This window comes from Megalopta genalis, chromosome 1 (assembly GCF_051020955.1).
Source record: "Megalopta genalis isolate 19385.01 chromosome 1, iyMegGena1_principal, whole genome shotgun sequence".
In the NCBI taxonomy this organism is placed as follows: domain Eukaryota; kingdom Metazoa; phylum Arthropoda; class Insecta; order Hymenoptera; family Halictidae; genus Megalopta; species Megalopta genalis.
In genome coordinates, this window is record NC_135013.1 from 26,739,013 (window position 1) to 26,760,435 (window position 21,423).

The window sequence follows — 21,423 nt, forward strand, 5'->3', positions numbered from 1 at the left end:
TTTACTCTTGGAATTATGGCCCTTTGGAATTTTCAGCAGCTCGAGTATATTTGCCCTTTGTGTTTTCGAAGCTCTCCGGAATTCTAACCCCTCTTATTCTCGAAAATTGCGGCTCTTGACGTTTTTAAGATCTGTTTGAAACTTCAACCCTTTGTATTCTCGCAAAATCTTTGGGGGAATTGAGACTCTTTTTATCCCTAGTGTATTTTGGTATTTTATAGCATTTTATATTTCTACATTTATCCATTTAATGATCGTTGAAGGAATTGTGTCCTTTCGTATCTTTAAATATCCTTGGTGAAATTGCAGCTATTTGCATCCCAAATAAAGTTTCGAAGAACTACCCCTTTGAGATCCAAAGATCCTTCGAAATTCCGACGCCTCGTAACTGCAAGGAAATCTTAGAATTTCCCTGGAATTATTGTCTCGTCCATTCTCGAAGAAATTTCCGAATGTCAGCAAAATCGCAATGAATTGATTAGAAGAATGCGCTGTCACCCAAACGTCGAACCTCTTAGCACGGGACCAGCTTGCTCACCTCGGAACATGTAATTATTAACAACATCCCGAAGCATCCACAGGCTGCCACTACTATAGTAGCGGTAACTTTTCGTATACCTGGGACAAACTTGTCCCAGAGAATGTTCTCCCAAGTTCGTAGGAACTCTGCATTGCTAACGCCCTTCGAGTTGTGGCCCTCTTTGCATTTCTAATACCTCGGAATGACCTTAAACAACCTTGAAAGGTCAACTGATCCTTGATGCATTTACATGGCCAGTACATCACTGATTCATTTCGGAGCTGTGATCTGAATGTGTAGCAGAACTTGGTGCATTCGTGATTATTTTATTCCGTCGATATTTATTTATAACAGTTATAATCTTCTGCATCTAATTCTATTAGTTGTCATTCCTCCTTCTAACTGTACCAATTGCAATTTCTGTATCTAATTCTACTAGTTCTAATTCCTGCACCTTATTCTGCCAATTGTAATTCCTGTATCTAATTCTACCAATTGCAATTTCTGTGTCTAATTCTACTAGTTCTAATTCCTGCACCTAATTTTGCCAATTGTAATTCCTGTATCTAATTCTACTGGTTGTAATTCTTGTATCTAATTCGACCAATTATAAATTTCTGTATCTAATTCTACTAGTTGTAATTCCTGCATCTAATTCTACCAATTGAAATTTCTGTATCTAGTTCTACTAGTTCTAATTCCTGCACCTAATTCTATCAATTGTAATTCCTGTAACTATTATAGTTAAACCAACTGTAATTCCTGCATCTATTATAATTCGACCAATTGTAATTCCTGTGTCCAATTCGACCAGTTATAATTTTCGCACCTAATTCTGCCAATTATAATTTTCACCCCTAATTCTACCAATTGCAATTCCTGTAACTATTACAGCTAGACCTGTATCTATTATAGTTCGACCAATTGTAATCACTGTGTCTAATCAGACTAATTACAATTTTCGCATCCAATTCTATCAATTGCAAATCCTGTACCTAATTTCACTAATTATATCGTCTGCATCCAATTAACTATCGGCATTTCCACCAAGAAGTACCACAACCGTTCGAACAAAAGCCGATGTACACAGAACAACAAATCACGCAACCACCAGATCAAATATCCCCAAGCTTTAAACAGTCCACGCGCTTTGATACTCAAGATCGGGCCGCCATCATTTTTCTTTTCGCACCTCCGACACCTCCTCATCAGTCGCCCAGGCATCGAAGAAACCTCTCGAAGAAAAATACACCAGCGCGGAGAGACAATTGGAGCACGGCCACGGTCTCGGCGAGCGAACGGGAACGAAGCAATTTAGCGGTATTCCCGCGCTTAATAGGCGGCGTCCATTAATTAGGAAAAAATATAAAGTGACGGTGTAATTCATTAGCGAGGCCCGGGGAGCCGCAATTCATTTTCGTCCCGATGCCGTGGCACGTTTCCTCCATTCCTTTCTTATCTCTCAATTATTCCTGGGCCCGTGAATTAAATGATTCGAGGAGAAAGAAGTGGTGGGGCGAAAAAAACCGGTGGAGAACGAACGGAAGAAGAGGATAGAGGGTTGATGTGACAGGCGTGGCCACGTTAAGGGTTTGTGCGAATCGCGGGGCAAATATTCTTAAAGCTTTGCATAACCGAAAATAAAAGAACGTGCAACTTTTAAGGGATTATTTAAATTTATTATTATACATACGTTATTATTCAACTTGCAATAGGGTAAATGATCCAAGAATCATTATGGTGCAAGAATAGTAAGATACGCAATTTTTTTTCATCGTTCGTGGCTACCTCAGAAATTTACACGTATCATAAATTTGAAATAAGGAAGAACATAAGCGATTCAAGTGCAGCACAATTTAAAAAAAATTTCGCTTATTTATATTTTACTTTGCGATATTTGAAAATCTTGCTGTTATAACATATAACGATATTTAACGTAAAACTAGTTTTACTTTATTCATTTTTCCTTTATTTTTCTGCGTTGTTCTTTCACGCTCTTCTTGCTACTTTCAATTCTTCGTTTTCCCATTAATAGGGTCCAACTTCAAACAAGAAAATATGAATAATGGACCAGACGGCCAGAAACGGTGCACTGTCCACAACCGGTACACCCACCCTAAGGCTGACGATAATGCGAGAGCACAACCGGCGGGCTCCAAATAAAATCTCCGGTCTCATTAACAACGAGATTAATGTCTGCGTCGCGTCGTTGTTGGCACGGTGTCCCGGTCGGTCGACGTTCGCGGATTACGCGGCCTCGTAATTCAGCCAGATTCCATTCCGGCGGGCTAATTAGATTCGACCGGGTGTGGGCACGCGATCGCAGCATTCATCTTTCGACGGTCTCGCCGCGAGAGCAACGCGATCCACGCGGGATCCTGATTAAATTGCAGTTCGGCTTTGCGTACCTCCTCGGCGTTCCCGCCCGGAAGATGACGAATCACGGAGCAGCGGCAGCAGCATTTCCCGGTCTCGAGGATCCAGCTTCTGACTCTTATTCTACTTTTATACCCTTTCGTCCCGGTTCTACCCCCGGCATCTGCATGCCGGCACCCGGCCAACCACGATTACATTCGCCGGACCGATCGATCGACTCCCACACAATGCCGCCGATGACTCTGCGAGCGAACCACTCAACCAGCTCCTCGCGTTGCCAGAACGCATCACGACCGCGAAAAGAATTCCGAATGCGGGCCATCGGCGATGGGAAATCGGATCGATCGACTCCGTGCTGTCCGGCGGAGGTCTTGCGGCTCCCTTCGACCGTTCCAGGTTTGCATTGTTGTGATAATCAGTGGTCTAAGGGAGGCTACGCCACGTGTCCTTACGTCTGAACTGCCTGGATCGGTGGTCCCATTTTTTGCGACTCGCGGAACTATTCGAAACGTCGTCGAACACTTCGGCTGCCACGTCAACAACCCTGAAAATTTTATGAGAGTAAGGTATTCCACGTAATCGAATGAAAATTGGGAAACTGAGATCCTAATGAGATTAGAAGGATGTAATAGATTAGTCTGGACACTAATTTTCAAGTCTGAATAATCTTGTCACTCGCAATAATGATCAACATGGCAGCCAGCGCGTTAAGACGAACTATTATTTCGAAGTTGCACCAAATTACTTGAACTTCTGTTGAGAAGTTAAAGACACACTGATTTGCCCGACAGTATTCAAGAAGTTTTGTCAGACAGTTCCAATTGATTGGGATGACAACAAATATAAGTTCTCAGGATTTTTTTTAATCGTTTTATTGCAGGCCAAAACGAAACTTTAAAGTATCATGCGTCGATGCTTCCACGAATTTTTGCTGCTTCTTTGTTTTTATTAATTCAAGATCTTCGACTTGAATTATCATGCATAATTCGATAAAACTTGATAAGATGCGACCGCTTCATTTGGTTTCACTCTAAAATAGCGACTTTTGCCGTAATAAATATTTGGCACGTGGAATGAATGTAAATGTTCTTCCTCGTGCAGGAATTTATAAATGCCGGAGAATTCTGAATCAACGTAGCTACGGAAGAAAAGAATTGTGCAAAGAATTGTCCACTGTACGTAATCATTTCTGTGCTTGCACTGTTTTATCTCTAGTTGGGCTCTCAGTAACTTGGATAACCTATTTTAAAGAGTGATCCAGCGAACGTCTTCCACCTATACTTTTCGTGCAAGTACCTTCACTTATGCGGTTAGATCTCGTTGCTTGCTTGGCGGTTTACTACGTTTCTTTTAGCTTGCTTCAGCTATTCTCGCTATTTTATTGTAGCTGTTTTACGCGTTTTATTTGCACAGTTATTCTACGCTGTCTGCCGGCGGCTCCCGTGATCTTTATCTTATCTCCGCGAGTTTTGCCTCTAATTGTTCGTCTTCTCTTTTGTTCGTCTCCCCCTCCTCTTCGTCTTTTAATCCGGTCGTCTTTCTCTCTCTCTCGGGTATGTAAGTATTTTAATTGTTTCCGCGAGAGCCAGACCGCGGCGCATTTTTACTTCCATAAATCTGCCCGGAGATTCTGTATACTTTTTAAGCTCGAGCCTCCGCAATCCTGAAGCCGCGGAGGATAAATAAAAAATGATCGTTATTTCGTGCTGTTTTTTATCCTCCCGCCGGGTCTTTTACCGTTCTGCGGTGGTAAGGGAAAAAGCTCCCGGAGAAGGTGATTTTTCGGTTTTATTTGGGAAACATGCTCGCGTACTCGGGCACGCCCGGATCGCGACAGCATTGTAGTCGGAGTTAACGAGCCAACGGGCTAATTTATCGCCGGCATATTGCGTTCCTCCGCGAAAAAAACTATCGACGAGACGCCCGCTTCTCCGCTCCGGCCGCTTTCAAATTCCGTCGGAAATTCTTCTCGGTACAAGTCCGAAAATTTTCCTTCGAAGCTACCTTCGCGTGTTAGCCCTTGAAGATGGGCCAATACAATCCTCGAATCTGACAATGTCAACGCGGTACGAGCATGTCGCTTTACAATTTTTTAATAAAACCATTCTTCTTTGTAGTACGAAGCACAAGACATGTCTAATAGTTTCATCTTCTCAAGGGTCACAATTTGGGTCACGTTATTAATTTTTACAAAGGACAGCCTTCTACGATCATCGGAACGAAGGTTTATTTATCGTTCGTTTTTGGGTACGGTAAAATAATTGATTGGAAACGTCAGTTTGCCAATTAATTATATTGGATAGAACATAGATCGAAAGTTCATTCTACACGCAGTGAAATGCTTCTTTGAAAATCTAAAGTCGTCAACGAAGAGCATCGAGCACATTGAACGGAACATAAAATGAAGGTTTATTTTACACACAGTAAAATGCCTGATCGAAAATGAAGGACGTCGTATTATATCGAATAGAGCATAGAGTGATAGTTCATTTTATATACGGTGAAATGACTGATTGGAAATTATATTATATTATAATATTATATTATATTGAAATTACGAAAATTACTGGGACAAGGAATGCATTTTCATTTAACTCTTGTCTCGCGCTATTGACTCGGAGAATTTCAATTTTCCAGGAGGATCCGCTATTCGGGAGTTCGTATTAACATGAAATTTTCAGTGTACCGTGCTCGACATCCAAGGATTACGTCGAAAATCATCGGTAAGTTACAACGCCAGAGGGTCTTCTCGCTCGGCGTCGCGGAATCGAACGCCCGTCGTAAATTGAACGTCGCTGGTAGCGCGTCGAAACGAAATTTTGAAATATAATCGCGCTGGAACGCTGGGACTGCTTGAAAATCTCGGGAGAGAGAGAGAGAGAGAGAGAGAGAGAGAGAGAGAGAGAGAGAGACTGACGAGAAATTCTGCGAGTTACCGATCCAGGGGAATTCCGTCGAGCGTACAAAAGGGACGCTCGTCTTTCGAAAAATGTCTCTCGCATCGGCGAACTCGGCGACAATCCAGCCAATCTTTGCTTCCTCCTCGCGATGAGAACCAAAAAGAAAGGCCACGATATATCGCGGCACTCGCAAAATTGCTCCCGAGCTTCACGTAACTATTAATCTAGCTGCCGAACGTTTTCGTGTCAACGGTTTCGCTCCGTTTCCGGCGAGGTGCTATTATGTTCGCTTTACTATTTCTCACTGCTGTGCTTTTTCTGCACGATCTTGAGATATCTCCGCGACGCACGGTATCGTTAACAGAATGCAATGAATAAACTGCGGATTTTTATGCACTTACCGTATCTACGCAATTAGAAAATAGCGATGATTAGACGACTCCACGCAGAGTCGAAATTTTGTACCTGAGTTGCACGGAACAGGAGATGGATAAAAATGTATTTCTATATTTGACAGTTTTAGTAAGTTGAAAATAACGTATTAACATTCTTAAATTCTTCGGATCACTTCACTGTTCTATATTGCACTTGCCAATTTTTCTACGAATGAACGATATCCGCAGTCCAGTGACAATCGCTACCGTAAAGAATTTTCCAATCAAATTAAATACATTCCACGTCCTTGTTACTGTTACTAAATCAAATTATTATTGCTAAATTATCACTAAATAAAAAATTGTTCGCATTAATTGCAAGATAAAATAACTAGTTGGATGTTTCCTTCTTTAGTGATTCAACGAGTAGAAAATAATGCAATCGTATTTGAAGTTCCTTAACCTTTTACCGTACCATTTATTCACAGTAACAATAATTAGAATATTTTCGATTTGTAATATTTCAAGTAACAAAAAGAAGACTCGTACTCATCGTGTGCCCAAATTTACTTCAACGCGCAAACATTAGTGAGAATAGAACAGAATTTTATTCCAACTTAAGAGAAAAAAAATAGTGAAAAAGCCTTCGTAACGAGTCAAATTCGTCGAGGTGCAGCAAGGTGTATAAAGGTCGTAGAGTTTGGGAGCAGAAGTAGTCCGAAGTTCATACTCTAATAATCACTATTACGAGGCTGTAAACGCATCCGTACGCTCGGAGTAAGAAGTACGGTTCGGTGCATTAAAGCATAAATTAATTGTTTATGCTGGCTAACACACACACACACCCACTGGTTTGAAGAATGCAAACCCTATTCCGGGAACAGCTGCAACACGCAGCGCTACGCCTCGCGCAGCCATTAGATATGAAATAACGGGCCAGCGCAACGGTTCTTGCTTCCGTTTCGGCTGCAGCAGCGAAGAGTGCTTTTTAGCTGCGTCGCTCCTTGCTCGGAAGCTCGTGGAAAAGTTTGTAAGTGGAGGAGCAAATAGTTGGGTCGGAGTTGCGCAGGTAAGAAGAGAGGTGGGCAAACGGATAAGCTATCGTCGGCCGAGAGAGAGAGAGACAACCGCAATTCTCTCTTTTTCGTTCGACTTCGATTCGTGTTGTTCGCACGCGGCCGTTTAAACGCTGGCCACGTCCAGCCGGTGGGAGCAGCGCAGGAATTCCGAGACGCGGCTGGAAGAATAACGTCCTCCTGTCACCGTGAAATGCTGGGGACGGCTGTTTGTCGCGCGACCTTTGCCCCGGCGGCAGGCAAATTGCGTGTCACCCGGCCGGGGGCCTCGCGACACCGCGGCACAATTGCGAAATTCGGTCGCAACGTGTACCGCTGTTTATTTCATTAGCTCGCACCGGAGCGCATTAACACCTGTCAGCCACGGCCTCCCGTCAGTTTTAAAACGCGGATCAACGGACCCGTCGAAAAATAGATCGAAAATGCGGCGCCGCGCCGCGGCCGCCGGGGCGTTTCAATTACACCGACAAGCGACGCGAAACGCATTTTCGGCGCCGATTATTCCCGGCCGCGCCGGCTGTCCTCGCCGGGTTTTCACGGCGAAATGCTTCCGCGTCAAGCTACGTGTTACCATATTTGTTGCCGTGCTCCGTTGTTTAAATAGTAATCGGTCTTAGGCTCGAGACGCGGGCGACTAGGAACGACGCGCGATGGGGTCTTTGCCACGAAAAAGCGGAAAAAAGTGATTCTTCGAAACTGTCATCGTAATGGAAATGTTGTTCGATAAAGTCCACGATTTACTATGATTATTTTTACGATTTATGATCATTTTGGACGCGACTGCACAGCTCTGAAAAATAGCGTATCTTCGAATCATCCTGAACTGATATCATCCTTTATATCTATGTCATTTTTCTTTTTAATTAAATGATGTCGAAACACACTTTTGTATCGCTCATATTTTTTGAGTTATAGCTAATAGAATGTACTTAATATTTGCACCATTTAGTAACCTAATTTTAGTATGACAAGGTATGAAAACGTACGAAAACATCTGCGATGATAATGAATACGTTACAATCGCAATTCCATCGGCAGCAGTAATCAGATCAAATTCAATTAAGTGCAGGTTCCAAAGCGGATTTCGTTGCCACCTGAGGTTCAGAGGAACGGTAACGAGGTAACCTATGTGAACAGGCTTGATCGTGTTCGGTATCCAAACAGATTTACTACTTGCCTTCTGTTCCGCGAGTCGCGGGTCGCTCGCGATTGTCTTCGATGATTTACGGTTCCCACGGATTTCGACGGACGCCCGATAAATCTCCCTCGATCGACTAGCAACGATTGTACCCACGGCCTATCCCACCGTGTTCGGCTGTTGATATTACGCCCCTGCGACGATTAATTGCGCATTGAACGGGCTCGTCGATTTGCGACAATTCGGAGTCACGGGGCCGCGTCGCGACGCTTCGATCTGTCCCTTGATTGACGATCAATCAAGCCCTTTTGGTTGATTTACATTCACGTCCGTAGGCATCGGGATAGTGAAGATTAATTAGTGGACTGCTGATCTTTATGCGAGGTAAAGATTGCCTAAGTCAATTGCCAGAAGTAGGAATTAAATGAAAATTGTATTCTTTCTTCGAATAATTTTAAAAAGTCGATCATAGTGTAATAATATTTTTAAATTCTCCTAATATCTGTGCAATACCAAAATAAAGATTGTTTAAGTCAATTGCCAGAAACAGGAATTAAATGAAAATTGTATTCTTTCTTGGAATAATTTTAAAAAGTCGATCATAGTACAATAATATTTTTAAGTTCTTCTAATATTTGCGCAATACCAAAATGAAAATTGTCTAAGTCAATTGCCAGAAACAGAAATTAAATGAAAATTATATTCATTCTTTGAATAATCTTGTAAAAAGTCGATCATAGTATAATAATATTTTTAAGTTCTCCTAATATCTGTGCAATACCAAAATAAAAATTGTCTGAGTCAATAGTCAGAAATAGAAATTAAATAATATTGTATTCTTTCTTCGAATAATATTAAAAAGTCGATCACAGTGCGTAAGAATATTCTCAAATTATTTCAATAACTTCACAATCCTGTATTTCGATAATTCATTGACGTCATTAATGTATAAAATCCGCATTCTATTAATTAGATACGATGATCGAGAGAAGAGTAGACCTTTTCATTTTGTAGCGAACGAAATTTGCCGTCGGGCAGACTGACCACTTTACGTTCTCAAAAGAGCTTTAATTAATTATCGAATAAATTGTCATACCATTTCAGAATATCACAATTGACGTAGCACTTTAGGATATCATAATTGCCATAGCATTTTAAAATATCACAACTGACGTAGCACTTTGTCATAGCACAATTGACATTTACATTACAGCATTTTACAGAACATTATTTACGTTAGCACATCGTATCGTGGATAACAACGAAATACAACATGATGAACAATAAAATAATATTGAAGTGATAATGACCGTCATCGTATTTATCAAAAATACCAGTCGGAACTACAAATTAAATAACTGTTCAGTAAAACGCAATGAAATTGAGCTGTCCCGAAACAGCAACTCCAAAAATATGCTTAACAGAAGCTCACAAACGGATGAAATCGCGAATTGTGAAATTGTGAAGTGGTCAAAAACGTACGCCTCCGTGCGCAGTTAATCAATGCAGAATTAATAGCTTCATCCGGAACACCATGGCGCGGCATTGTCAACGGAATCGAGCCGTTTAGAATTTATTGTTCGACGCGGAGCTGGTTCCGAGGTCACCGCGTTTAGCGCTGTTAACAGCCGTAGGAAGTTAAGAGAGACAGTTTTATACCGACTTCTCTGTGCAGAGAATTAAGATCTTTGAACGTGAATTCCCATAGCGGAGCCGCGGGTCTCTGTGTCGCAACGAGAGAACCGGCACAATAAAGCACAATGGAACCGTCTCTCGACGCGGATGTAAGCACGGATCACCCGTCGCGTCGGGAGACTCGGGACGCCACGCCATGCCGGAAAGAATGGGCTCTGAAAGCTTTTTTCAATGTTCCGCCGCCCGCTGTTCGCGCGATGAATCAGGTGGAGTGCTTGCGCCATCGATTTCAAGGAGTAACACTCGCCGGCCCAGGGAAAACTTCTCGCCTGAGAGAAAGAGAAAAGAGAAAGAGAGAGCGTGTGCGTGTGTGCGTGCGTGTGAGAGAGAGATAGAGCGAGAAGGACTCCGGGAATTACAAAGTAGCCCTTTCATCAAACTTTTCAGCGTAACTGCCCCCGACGTCGGTGCCTGGACAAACGATCGCAGTTACTGTAATCGCACCTACGAAATATGGACATGATGTGTAGGGAAGGGATTAATGATAGCGATATATTCGAAGCTTTCTCTGGATGTGTTCCATTACCTCTGCAGTACTTCGATTTCTTATATGGTATTCGGATTGCGCCTGTATTGCGTCCTTATATCCTAAAATATTATGTCAATTGTGCTATTTGAAGAAGCTATTTCAGTCGTGATATTCTAAAATGCTACGTCGTTATTTTGAAATGCTATGTGAATTATGATGTCCTAAATTGCTTGTGTAAATTGTGCTGTTCTAAAACGACGTGCCATTTCTGATATTTTAAGATGCTTATGTAAACTGTGCTGTTTTAAAAAGTTATGTCAATTGTGCTATTATGAGAAGCTATATCATTTGTGATATTCTAAAATGATATGTCATTTGTGATATTCTAAAACGATATGTCAATTGTGATATTCTATAATGCTATGTCAATTGTGATATCCTAAAATGTTTATGTAAATTGTGCTGTTCCAAAAAGCTATGTAAATCATAGTATTCTAAAATGCTATGTCAATTGTGCTGTTCTAAAATGACATGCCAAATGTGATATTTTAAAATTCTGTATAAATCGTACTGTTCCAAAAAGCTATGTCAATCGTGGTATTCTAAAATGCTATGTCAATTGTGATATTCTAAAATGCTTATGGAAATTGTGCAGTTTTAAAAAGCTATGTTAATCGTGCTATTCTAAAAAGCTATGTCATTTGTGATATTCTAAAGTGATATGTCAATTGTGCTGTTCTAAAATGACACGTAAATTGTGATATTTTAAAATTCTGTATAAATCGTACTGTTCCAAAAAGCTATGTCAATCGTGGTGTTCTAAAATGCTATGTCAATTGTGATATTCTAAAATGCTTATGGAAATTGTGCAGTTTTAAAAAGCTATATTAATCGTGCTATTCTAAAAAGCTATGTCATTTGTGATATTCTAAAGTGATATGTCAATTGTGCTGTTCTAAAATGACACGTCAATTGTGATATTTTAAAATTCTGTATAAATCGTACTGTTCCAAAAAGCTATGTCAATCGTGGTATTTTAAAATGCTATGTCAATTGTGATATTCTAAAATGCTTATGGAAATTGTGCAGTTTTAAAAAGCTATGTTAATCGTGCTATTCTAAAAAGCTATGTCATTTGTGATATTCTAAAGTGATATGTCAATTGTGCTGTTCTAAAATGACACGTCAATTGTGATATTTTAAAATTCTGTGTAAATTGTACTGCTCCAGAAAGCTATGTCAATCGTGGTGTTCTAAAATGCTATGTCAATTATGATATTCTAAAATGCTATGTCAATTATGATATTCTAAAATGCTTACGTAAATTGTGATATTCAGAAATGCTTATGTAAATTGTGCTGTTTTAAAAAACTACGTCAATCGTATTCTAAAATGCTATATCAATTGTGATATTCTAAAATGCTTATGTAAATTGTACTGTTTTAAGAATCTATGTCAATCGTGGTATACTAAAAAGCAATGTCAATTCTGATATTCAAAAATGATATGTCAATAGTGATATTCAATAAGACTATGCCATGTATGACATTGTAAAATGCTGTGCCAATTGTGATATTCTACAATTATGCTATTCATGAATGCTACATCGATGCCGTTATTCTAAACTGCTATGATAATTGTAATATTTTAAATTGCTGTGCCAATTGCAACTGCAAAACGCGATCTCGCTCCACGAACAACGTCGAACAATAGCGTACGAAATGTTGCTCGGAGCATCTTTCTGGAGCAACGTTCTCCCTATTTTTACCGACTGCCATCCGATTTCGATTTCCTGCGCGTCTGTTCATTATCCGGCTCCTCCGCTCGGTTATTTGTTGTCTTACACGACGAGCACCGGCAATTCCTCGATCGCTAATGAAATTCCCGCGTTCCCGGCCCGGTGAAACGCATCTGCGGACAGGTTCCCGAGGTTCAATTCGTCTATCAAACACGCGCGGAGCCCTTAATTCCCTCCAGCCGAGTACCGACAATTAAAAAACAATTTCTAAAGAGAGAGAGCGTGCTTCGCGATTCTTTACGATCGCGTTCCTCTCTGTTTTACGTCGAATCTCACGTTCGACCATCGTTGCCAGCATCGACGCACAGAGAGACGCAGGTTGATTTAAGAGTTTCGAGGAAGCTGCATTTATTGATTCTGCCGAATCTTAATACATTGGGCCACTGCGGCGACGCCCCCGCGTACATCAGCTTTGCGACGTGGTTGGAGCAAAATCTGGGTCCAATCGAACATCTCGATGCGCCGATAAATCGCGGGAACGTCTCCTCGCGAGCATTCTTATCCGGTCGAACGACAGATCAATGCGCTCGCGACGATCCCGCGCAGCTTGTTATCCGTAGAACGGTGTTCCCGCTTGCGGAACGCGTGCAACGGAGAATTTCCGAACGATATTATAAAGTATTCCCTTTGCCGGCGGGATCGCTGGCTGCTTAGTGCCCTTAATAATAGACGCCTATAATACTTTGAGTGGACGACCGATCCCATGGAATATTCACCGGGTTACAGGCGTCTTTTTAATTAAATGAAAACTTCGTTGGTCCGCGTGTATACAGGGTGTCCCGAAAATGTGTCGCAATCCGGAAATGGGAAGTTCCTGAGATCATTTGAAGCAACCTTTTCCTTAGCGAAAATGCAATTCGCTGCTTCGTTTACGAGTTATTAACGAAAAACACTGACCAATGAGAGGCGAGCTCGGCTGGCGTGAGGCGGCCAAGCCAACGAGCGCACGGAGCTCAGTTCCGCTCATTGGCTCGGCGGTCTCACGCCAGCTGATCTCGCCTCTCATTGGTCAATGTTTTTCGTTAATAACTCGTGAACGAAGCAGCGAATTGCATTTTCGCTAAGGAAAAAGTTACTTCAAATGACCTCAGGAATCTCCTACTTTCCAATTGAGAGACATTTTTGGGACACCCTGTATACGCGGTGGCCGTCGCAACGTTGTTTCCCCGTCTCCGAGATCATCGCAGAAGTTAGTTTGTTCGTCGAACTTCGCTGACTTCGCGCGTCGTTGCCCGAGACGTTTTACCGCACTACGTTTTTACGGCGGAGTATCAACGATCTAATGCAATATGGAACTCTTTTCTCGTAGAAATAGTTAGAACGACGGACTTGCGGGGCTATGAAAAGAACGAAGCTCCACCGGAGGTTCTAGCTTAAGCCTCTTTAGGAGCTATGAAAGCATCACGACGCGCAGTCTAGCAAGGAAACATGATAGAAGATGCGCATCGACGATGTTCGAGGCTGCGTGCATAATCCGATAGATTTTTTAGGACGCTGTAATTGATCGGGCCTGTTAACCAGTTTTATTTCAATCGGAGTCTTCCGCAAAAATATCCGCAGTTTAATTATCGGAATACAATGATTGGTACGAATTAAATTCATCGGATCTTCCGGCGATAATTGATTGGTACTGCGAGAGCGGAAATAATTCGAAAGCGGCGTCCGGACGCAAAATCTATCGCAGTTTTAAACGAACACAATTCAGCAATTAACGTGCCCGACGCGTTATCATTCAAACTCCTGAATTAGAAATTGAAGAAGCTCGATTGAGAATTATAAAGTCATGGATAGTTCACATTTTCCTTTATCGTATTCGTATGTATTTTAAAAGCGACTACCCTAATAGTTCCTTCAATGCAAATCAAAAATAATACTCACTTTTCATTATAGCGAGAAGCTGCGTGTAAGAAGGCAATTATGTGTTCTTCGTTTATTTCGCTTTCCATGTATTGAGAGGAATCGATAGGGTACCTGATTACGCGGAAATATACGGGGTGTCCCAAAATTATTGTACAAGCGAGAAATGAGAGATTCTTGAGGTCATTTGAAGAAACTTTTTCCTTAGCGAAAATGCAATCCACGGTTTCGTTTACGAGTTATTAAGGAAAAACAGTGACCAATGAGAGACAAGCGTGGTTAGCGTGAAGCGGCAGTGGTCGATGAGTGGTCGAAGCTAAGTTCGGCCGCCTCGCGCCAGCTGATCTCGCCTCTCATTGGTCACCGTTTTTCGCTAATAACTCGTAAACGAAGCCGCGGATTGCATTTTCGCCAAGGAAAAAGTTGCTTCAAATGACCTCGGGAACCCCTCATTTCTCGCTTGTACAACAATTTTGGGACACCCTTTATTCCCCTATAGCACTGTATTACCTAACTATTGGGAAGAAGAGTTATCGTATTATCTATAATTAATCGTGCTTTCGCTATGACAATGCTATTATTCGGTATTTTAATTTGTTTCCAATTTTGCAACAATGGTCGCAAATATGTCTATTTAATCTCTTTTGTCAGTGACAAGTTGAACGATCCTGTGAAAAGGATAAATCGCGCTAAATCTCGACGAGGGCAGCCTTCGAAGGTCGGTGCTGAGCTGGTACTATACATATACTTCCGAAATAAATGTTACCAAATTAAACACACTACAGAATGCAAGAAAAAAACAATGGAAAGAAAAGAAAACAGCAGCGCTCGCATTTAAACGTTAAAACAAGGCTGTGCAAGAGGACTGCAAAGCTAACAGTAAATTGCTTTCCCAAAACTTTGTTCCTGCAAGCGAAATTCTCGACGGAAAAAGCTGCACCGCGGCAAATTATGCGCCGCAACAAACTTCAGCGCTACACATGCGTGAAGGTAAACAGACCGAAGCCCCCGTCACAAGAGAAATAAAACCGCGGGGGAGGTTCTTTCCCCGGCGAAACGGCGTCCGATGCCTGGAAATCCGCAGTATGCAACGCGTTGCATCCCGTATGCAGGAAGTTCCGCGGCACGGTCTATCAACAGCCGCTCGTCACAACGATCCGGACAGCAGCAGTTCAGCCGGAAGTTGAACGTGTCGAACATAAATAGCAGCTAGCCGCCGGAAGTTGCGGGTATCCGCGGGCAAAGCGGGACGCCGCGTTGACAAGCTGACGCTCGTCCTAACATCCCCTAATTCCGAGGGAAGCGTGTCTTTCGCCGAGCCAACGGGATTATATGCACCGCGACAACGGCGGCGGGGAAACGCACGCCGCCGCCCCGCTGCAACCGATGCAACCGGTGCGGCCAACCTGCGGCTCGCTAATTATTAATTAACCGACCGACCGAGTTGACAAGTGTTTCCCCGGCAGCGTCCATGAATTAATGCGCGGATACAATTCGTTCGTTTGCCGGGCGCCGCGAGGAATTACGAGCGACTTAATTATTAAATTCCGCGACCCGGCTCGCCATGTCGATGCTATCTATCGTTATCGTTAGACTGCGGCTGGCTTTCGGCGAATTTTCTATGGCGAATTTCGCGAGCATGGATAAGCTGGAAGTTTGTTTAATTTTCTGCGAGTGATGCTGATTTTAATGGCTCATTAAAATTGGCTCATTTGTACAGAACCAAGTTGGAAGGAATTTTTTCATTCGATTAGGGATTCCGTCGTGTTCTAAAGTGTTGGTTTGCAGTATTTCGTCCGGTCCTCTAAACGTCTCAGAACAATTTAAATTCTAAGTCCAAAGAATAAATTGAGTTCGTTTAATTGTTACGATTTCGTATTTTAATCGTGTTTTGGACTTCCCCGATATGATTTTTATGTATGTATAATGTAAATATAAAATGTATAATGTAAAAAATAAATTACTCACTTTTTTTGCAAAGATTAGTAATATTTACTGTCAACGAATAAGTTACACTCAAATAATAGCTTGATAACGAAAGAATAATTTTCATAGTTTAGATCAGACGCGCAGGGGTTAACATTATTTTAGATTCCTGTTTTGGTTTTAATCGTGCGCGTATATTCAGCAAATAATACAATATTTCATTGAATACGAAAGGTTCATAATTGAACTAATATGTATTCGAACGATGCTAAATATATTTGGATTCAATTTTGAAACTGATTCGTCGGATTTGTTTGAACTTACTCTGTTTCCATTAAGGGGTAATTGAATCGATAATCTGAAACAATGTACTTCGTTGCAAGCAAATATAAACTGCGAATAAATGCGAATAAATTAACCTCGCAGAAGGTTCCGTCCTTTGATTTGATTGCACCGCCGAGAAAGATTTGATTCTCCATGGAAAATATTCGTTGCAAGCTAAATCCCGTAGAAGTTTTAATCCCCGCGTCGCCGTACATGTCACAGTAATGCAATCCACTGTGATAGCACATTGTTAAGTAACCCCGGGAAATAAAAATGAATTTATATATATATCAGGCTTTTTATGCATGGATCTGATTTTATTCATGAGTCGTTCTGCAACCTCCTTTCGCGTGCTGCTTTTAATTTTCACTCAGCATGCAGGAAACGAAATTGTGCCTCGTATATTATCATTTGTTGCACTGCGTGCTCCCGCGTATGCACGTATCACTGCATACAGCGTGAAAATCTTACCGTAGTCGCCTGTGATCTCATTCTGCTGTGACAAACATTTACGAAAACCGTGATCAATTATCTTCTTCAGAATTGATTGTCCATTTCTTTTTTTTTGTTGTAAAGAACAGCGTTTCAAATAACGTTGACACAGTTTGACCGAAAATAAAATGCAACAAATTTGTATTCTTTACATAATGTTAATCGTGAGAGTACAGTGGCGGACAAAAATTTAAGACGACGAATTGAAAATGACGGTCTTTGGACAGAATATTTTAAATTGAAACAAAAATTGCGCGTACTTTTTTATTAAAATATCGGACAATATTTATATATATATTTAGGCAATATAGGACATATTTCCTTTCCTTTTGCATATTATACTTAATACGCTTAGAAACATTTGTATTTATGTTTTTTTCTATTGCGAATAAACAATTATTTTCTTCTTCCTTTCCGTCCTGAATTTGTATCCGTTGCTTTACATACACAAAAGAAGCACTAATTTTCGCAGAAAATTTCGCACGGACCTGTTGCAAAAATTCCAGCGAATAATTGAACGAAGCAAAATTGTTGCGAAAGCGTTCGAATATCGTAGACAGTGTAACGCGCTGAGAACCATCGACGCCCTCAACTACAGAAACAACGCTGATTGAAGCGTGTTTCCTTCGATTCCAGTGTCACGAGTCACGATGAAGCATCGCGTGTCGCGGCTGTGCATAAAGCACGGCGAGGCTCGGAAATCCAGCGGCGATTTATCACGGGACCCGTTTCCTTGTGTATCGCGACCGGATCTCGAATTAATCTTCCCTAGGGAAGAATGCACCGCGCGACGGGTCGCCCGTATCTTTTAAATAAAAAGTCTCTTACAAATCCGCAACGTAAACGGTCCCGTTTATATTAAAACCGGGTTCGCCGGGGACGCGAGTTCAACAATAAACTGCGTTCTTCGGGGGAAAACAAACTTTCAAGATGGAGCGCGACCATCTCGAGGAACTACTCGGTTCGCTCGCAATCTTTTGGCCCGGAAACGCGCTCGCGAACTCACTCATGCGACTCTGCAGAGGTCCACTTCGATGATCCCGAATCTCGAAACTACTGGCGTCGACTGACTTCGGCCCCTTCGTGCATTGTTTCCGACGACTACGACGACGACGACGACAGATGCTACGTGCTTCTGGCTTTAATTGTTCCGGTACCTGGACCTGCGACTCGATGAGCAGAAATTTATCAACCCGTCGGATTAGACCTGACAAATTAACCCTTTCAACACACCCGTATATAATCTCGGGGTCTGGATCCTCCGATGGGCGACGAATTTGCAATACCAAAATCGCAATTAAAGCCAAGCATTAGTGACAAAATTGCATTGACCAAATATCCAAAATTCAATATAATTAGTAAAATTTAATATAGTTATCTTTAAAGGTTCTTGTAGGTTTTATTCGATTCGCTGTACTCCAAATGAACCTTTCTACAGGTCTTATTCACCCTTTTACAAATCGATTTTTCCCTTTTGCAAAATAACTTTATTCGGATAGAAATTTATACAAATTGATTCAATTTTTCAATTGAAAATAAACTCATATATTTAGAAAGTGATAGAAATATCGTCAAAGATCGTTAATCTGCGGTAATTATTTCTACAATTTGATTCAATTTTTAAACTTAATATGAATTTATACAGAGTGATCCATGATTATGTTAACAGCCGAAAATGGGGGATAGCTGAGATCATTTGAAGTAACTTTTTCCTTAGCGAAACTGCAATCCGCGGCTTTGTTTACGAGATATTAACGAAAAACACTGACCAATGAGAGGCGAGCTTGGCTGGCGCATGGCGCCCGAGCCAATGAGCGGAACTGGGCTTCGACCGCTCGTCCGCCTTGCGCCAGCCGAGCTCGCATCTCATTGGTCACGGTTTTTCCTTAATAACTCGAAAACGAAGCCGCGGATTGCATTTTCGCCAAGGAAAAAGTTACTTCAAATGACCTCAGGAATCGTCGGGTATTAACATAATTATGGAACACCCTAACATACTTATATGCAGATACCTTTTAAAGTGGAATAACTTTCCTAAACTCACACTAGTGAGTTAGTTAGTTAGTTAGTTCATTTTCTGAACAATGAATATAAATTCAGGAAATAAACTAACCCTTCTATCATCTCAAAATGAGCCTAGTCATTTTATCCAAGTTTGGAAAAATCGTTCCATTTCAAAGGAATCAAAGGATCAAAGGGCATCTACATATGAATACAAATATAAATTCATATGAAATTTGAGCGTTGAAATTATTTATTCACGGCACTGCCTACTTACAAAAGACTGTCGGGGTACTGCGGATCGTCCAATGGGAACGGAACCAAAGCATCAATAACGCTAAAAGGACTTCCTGGCTGGAAATGACGAGAATGGATTTCATCGAGCAGCGGGTCGAAGCGAAATCCGCTCGGGGTTATGCACGCGTACCGGCGCTGGCTCGATAACGTCGTTAAACAGGTGATAAACTATTCCCGTCGAATAATTCGACATAAAGTGTATCGAATTGCGCGGTCGGTTAATGGCGAGCCTATTTGTTTATCGATATTTCCGGGGTTCCGCGGGCGGCCCGGCGCGGAAGAGCACTCGGGAGGATAATTCGCCGAGAGGGGGCGCCGCGGAATTCCGCACGGGCCGCAAAATCCGTGATTGTCTCCGTAAATCTGAACGTAATTCCCTTTCCGCGCCGCGCAGGCCACTGTCCGGTCACGAAAATTTCAAGGCGGGTGCGAATTCCGCGCGGTGGCCCGGAGCAGTCGAGCGAACGTGCTCCCGCGATAGCAATCTGCATCGCGGAATGAAATTTCATTAGCCCGTCCCGGTGCTCTGCAATGTTCGAGCTCTATTCGCACGGTATAGGAGCAACTATCAATTTTAGTATAATTGTAAACGACAATAATAATAACTTGAGAAACAACTATTTATATTACAATATGAATTTCGAACGTTTGCTACTGTTAGCTTGTGATAGATGATTAACCCTTTGACTGCGGCGTACTCTCGAATAGAGCCGTCGATGCAAACGAAATAGGCAAATCAGTCGATGCGATTGGTTGTCACGTAACATCGCGAAGGTAATCATAAAGAAAGAAATTCGATACTGGTAATGAGTAACAAGTTTCGTTTGATAAACGCAATGTTTAATGCTCCGAGACGGATCATTTTCACAGAACTGTAACCGAGCATGCTTAGGATTATTTATGATTTCATTTAGCAATTTTTTCAACATATTTTTTAATTTAGATCTTTTGGACGCGACGATTTTATTAGAGACGTTGATGAAACATGTGCAAATTTAAGTTAATTGTCGCAAATTAGATAATCGAGTAACGATATCCGTACTCTGGGTCCAAATGGACCCGAGCCTCGCTCACCAAGTGTTAACACAATGACAGGTTGATGCAACAGCGAAGGTGTTGCAGTCCGCAAAATGTAAAGGACGTATATTTACGTTTTTTGTAGTCAAAGGGTTAAAGCAGAAACGCGCATGCATGATCGAGTGCTTTTATTGTTCGTGCTTTATAAATGTAGTTTGAATTAATTATCTAGTTTGTTATATTCACATTAATAATATTACGTGCAAATTGTATGTTCATATTAATGAAGCAATTATAATTATGTTCGGAATACGCACGCTAACTGTACCACAATACAGCTATTGTTTGTACTGTGAATTCGGGGAACAAAAGAAAATGCACACCGACGCAAGCAGACGCGCCCATTGCGCGGAAATACAAAATTGAAGATGTACATAGTTCTAACATATCGTAATCGAATGTTGATCATTTCTTTGATAATAGTGTTCAAAATTTAATAGTGTTCAAATAATAGTGTTAATAGTAATAATAGTGTTCAAATTTCAAAAAATATATAATTATTGTTAATAGTTTGTGATACAAGTCCGAGTGCTCGATCCTGTAATGCCACTTGAACTAATGGATCGAAGACTGCGTTAGTCTTTCTGTCAACTGAATGATTAACTAATAATTAATTTCTCAAGAATTCATTACGGCATATAAAGCGGAAGCAATGTTACAGATTCTTCATCGTCCGCGTTGTGCAATAATTCTTGATACATCAACTTTGACATCGTTTTTCGAGTCGACCGTGCGAAATGCGATCGTGATTCCCACGCGACATTCATCAACCCCCGCACGTCTACCTACGGAATACGTATTAATCCGATATTACGGTTCTAAAATGATTTTGCGGTTCTTCAATCGGCTCAGTTATGCAACACGATTTCGACGGCGCGAAATTTTTAACAAAAACGTAACAGGAGAGGTCTCGTTAGCTTTTCGAACGCGACGCCATTCGTTACGGGCTCGGATAAAAACGCGGGCGAAAATTCATTTCATTCGGTTCGCAACGAAACACGGAACGCCGGTTGTCGCGACGCGACTCCGTTCAAATTAACGCGTTCGTTACCATCATTTGTTTCCCTAATTGTCCCCACGGTTACACAGTTTTATTAAGTGCC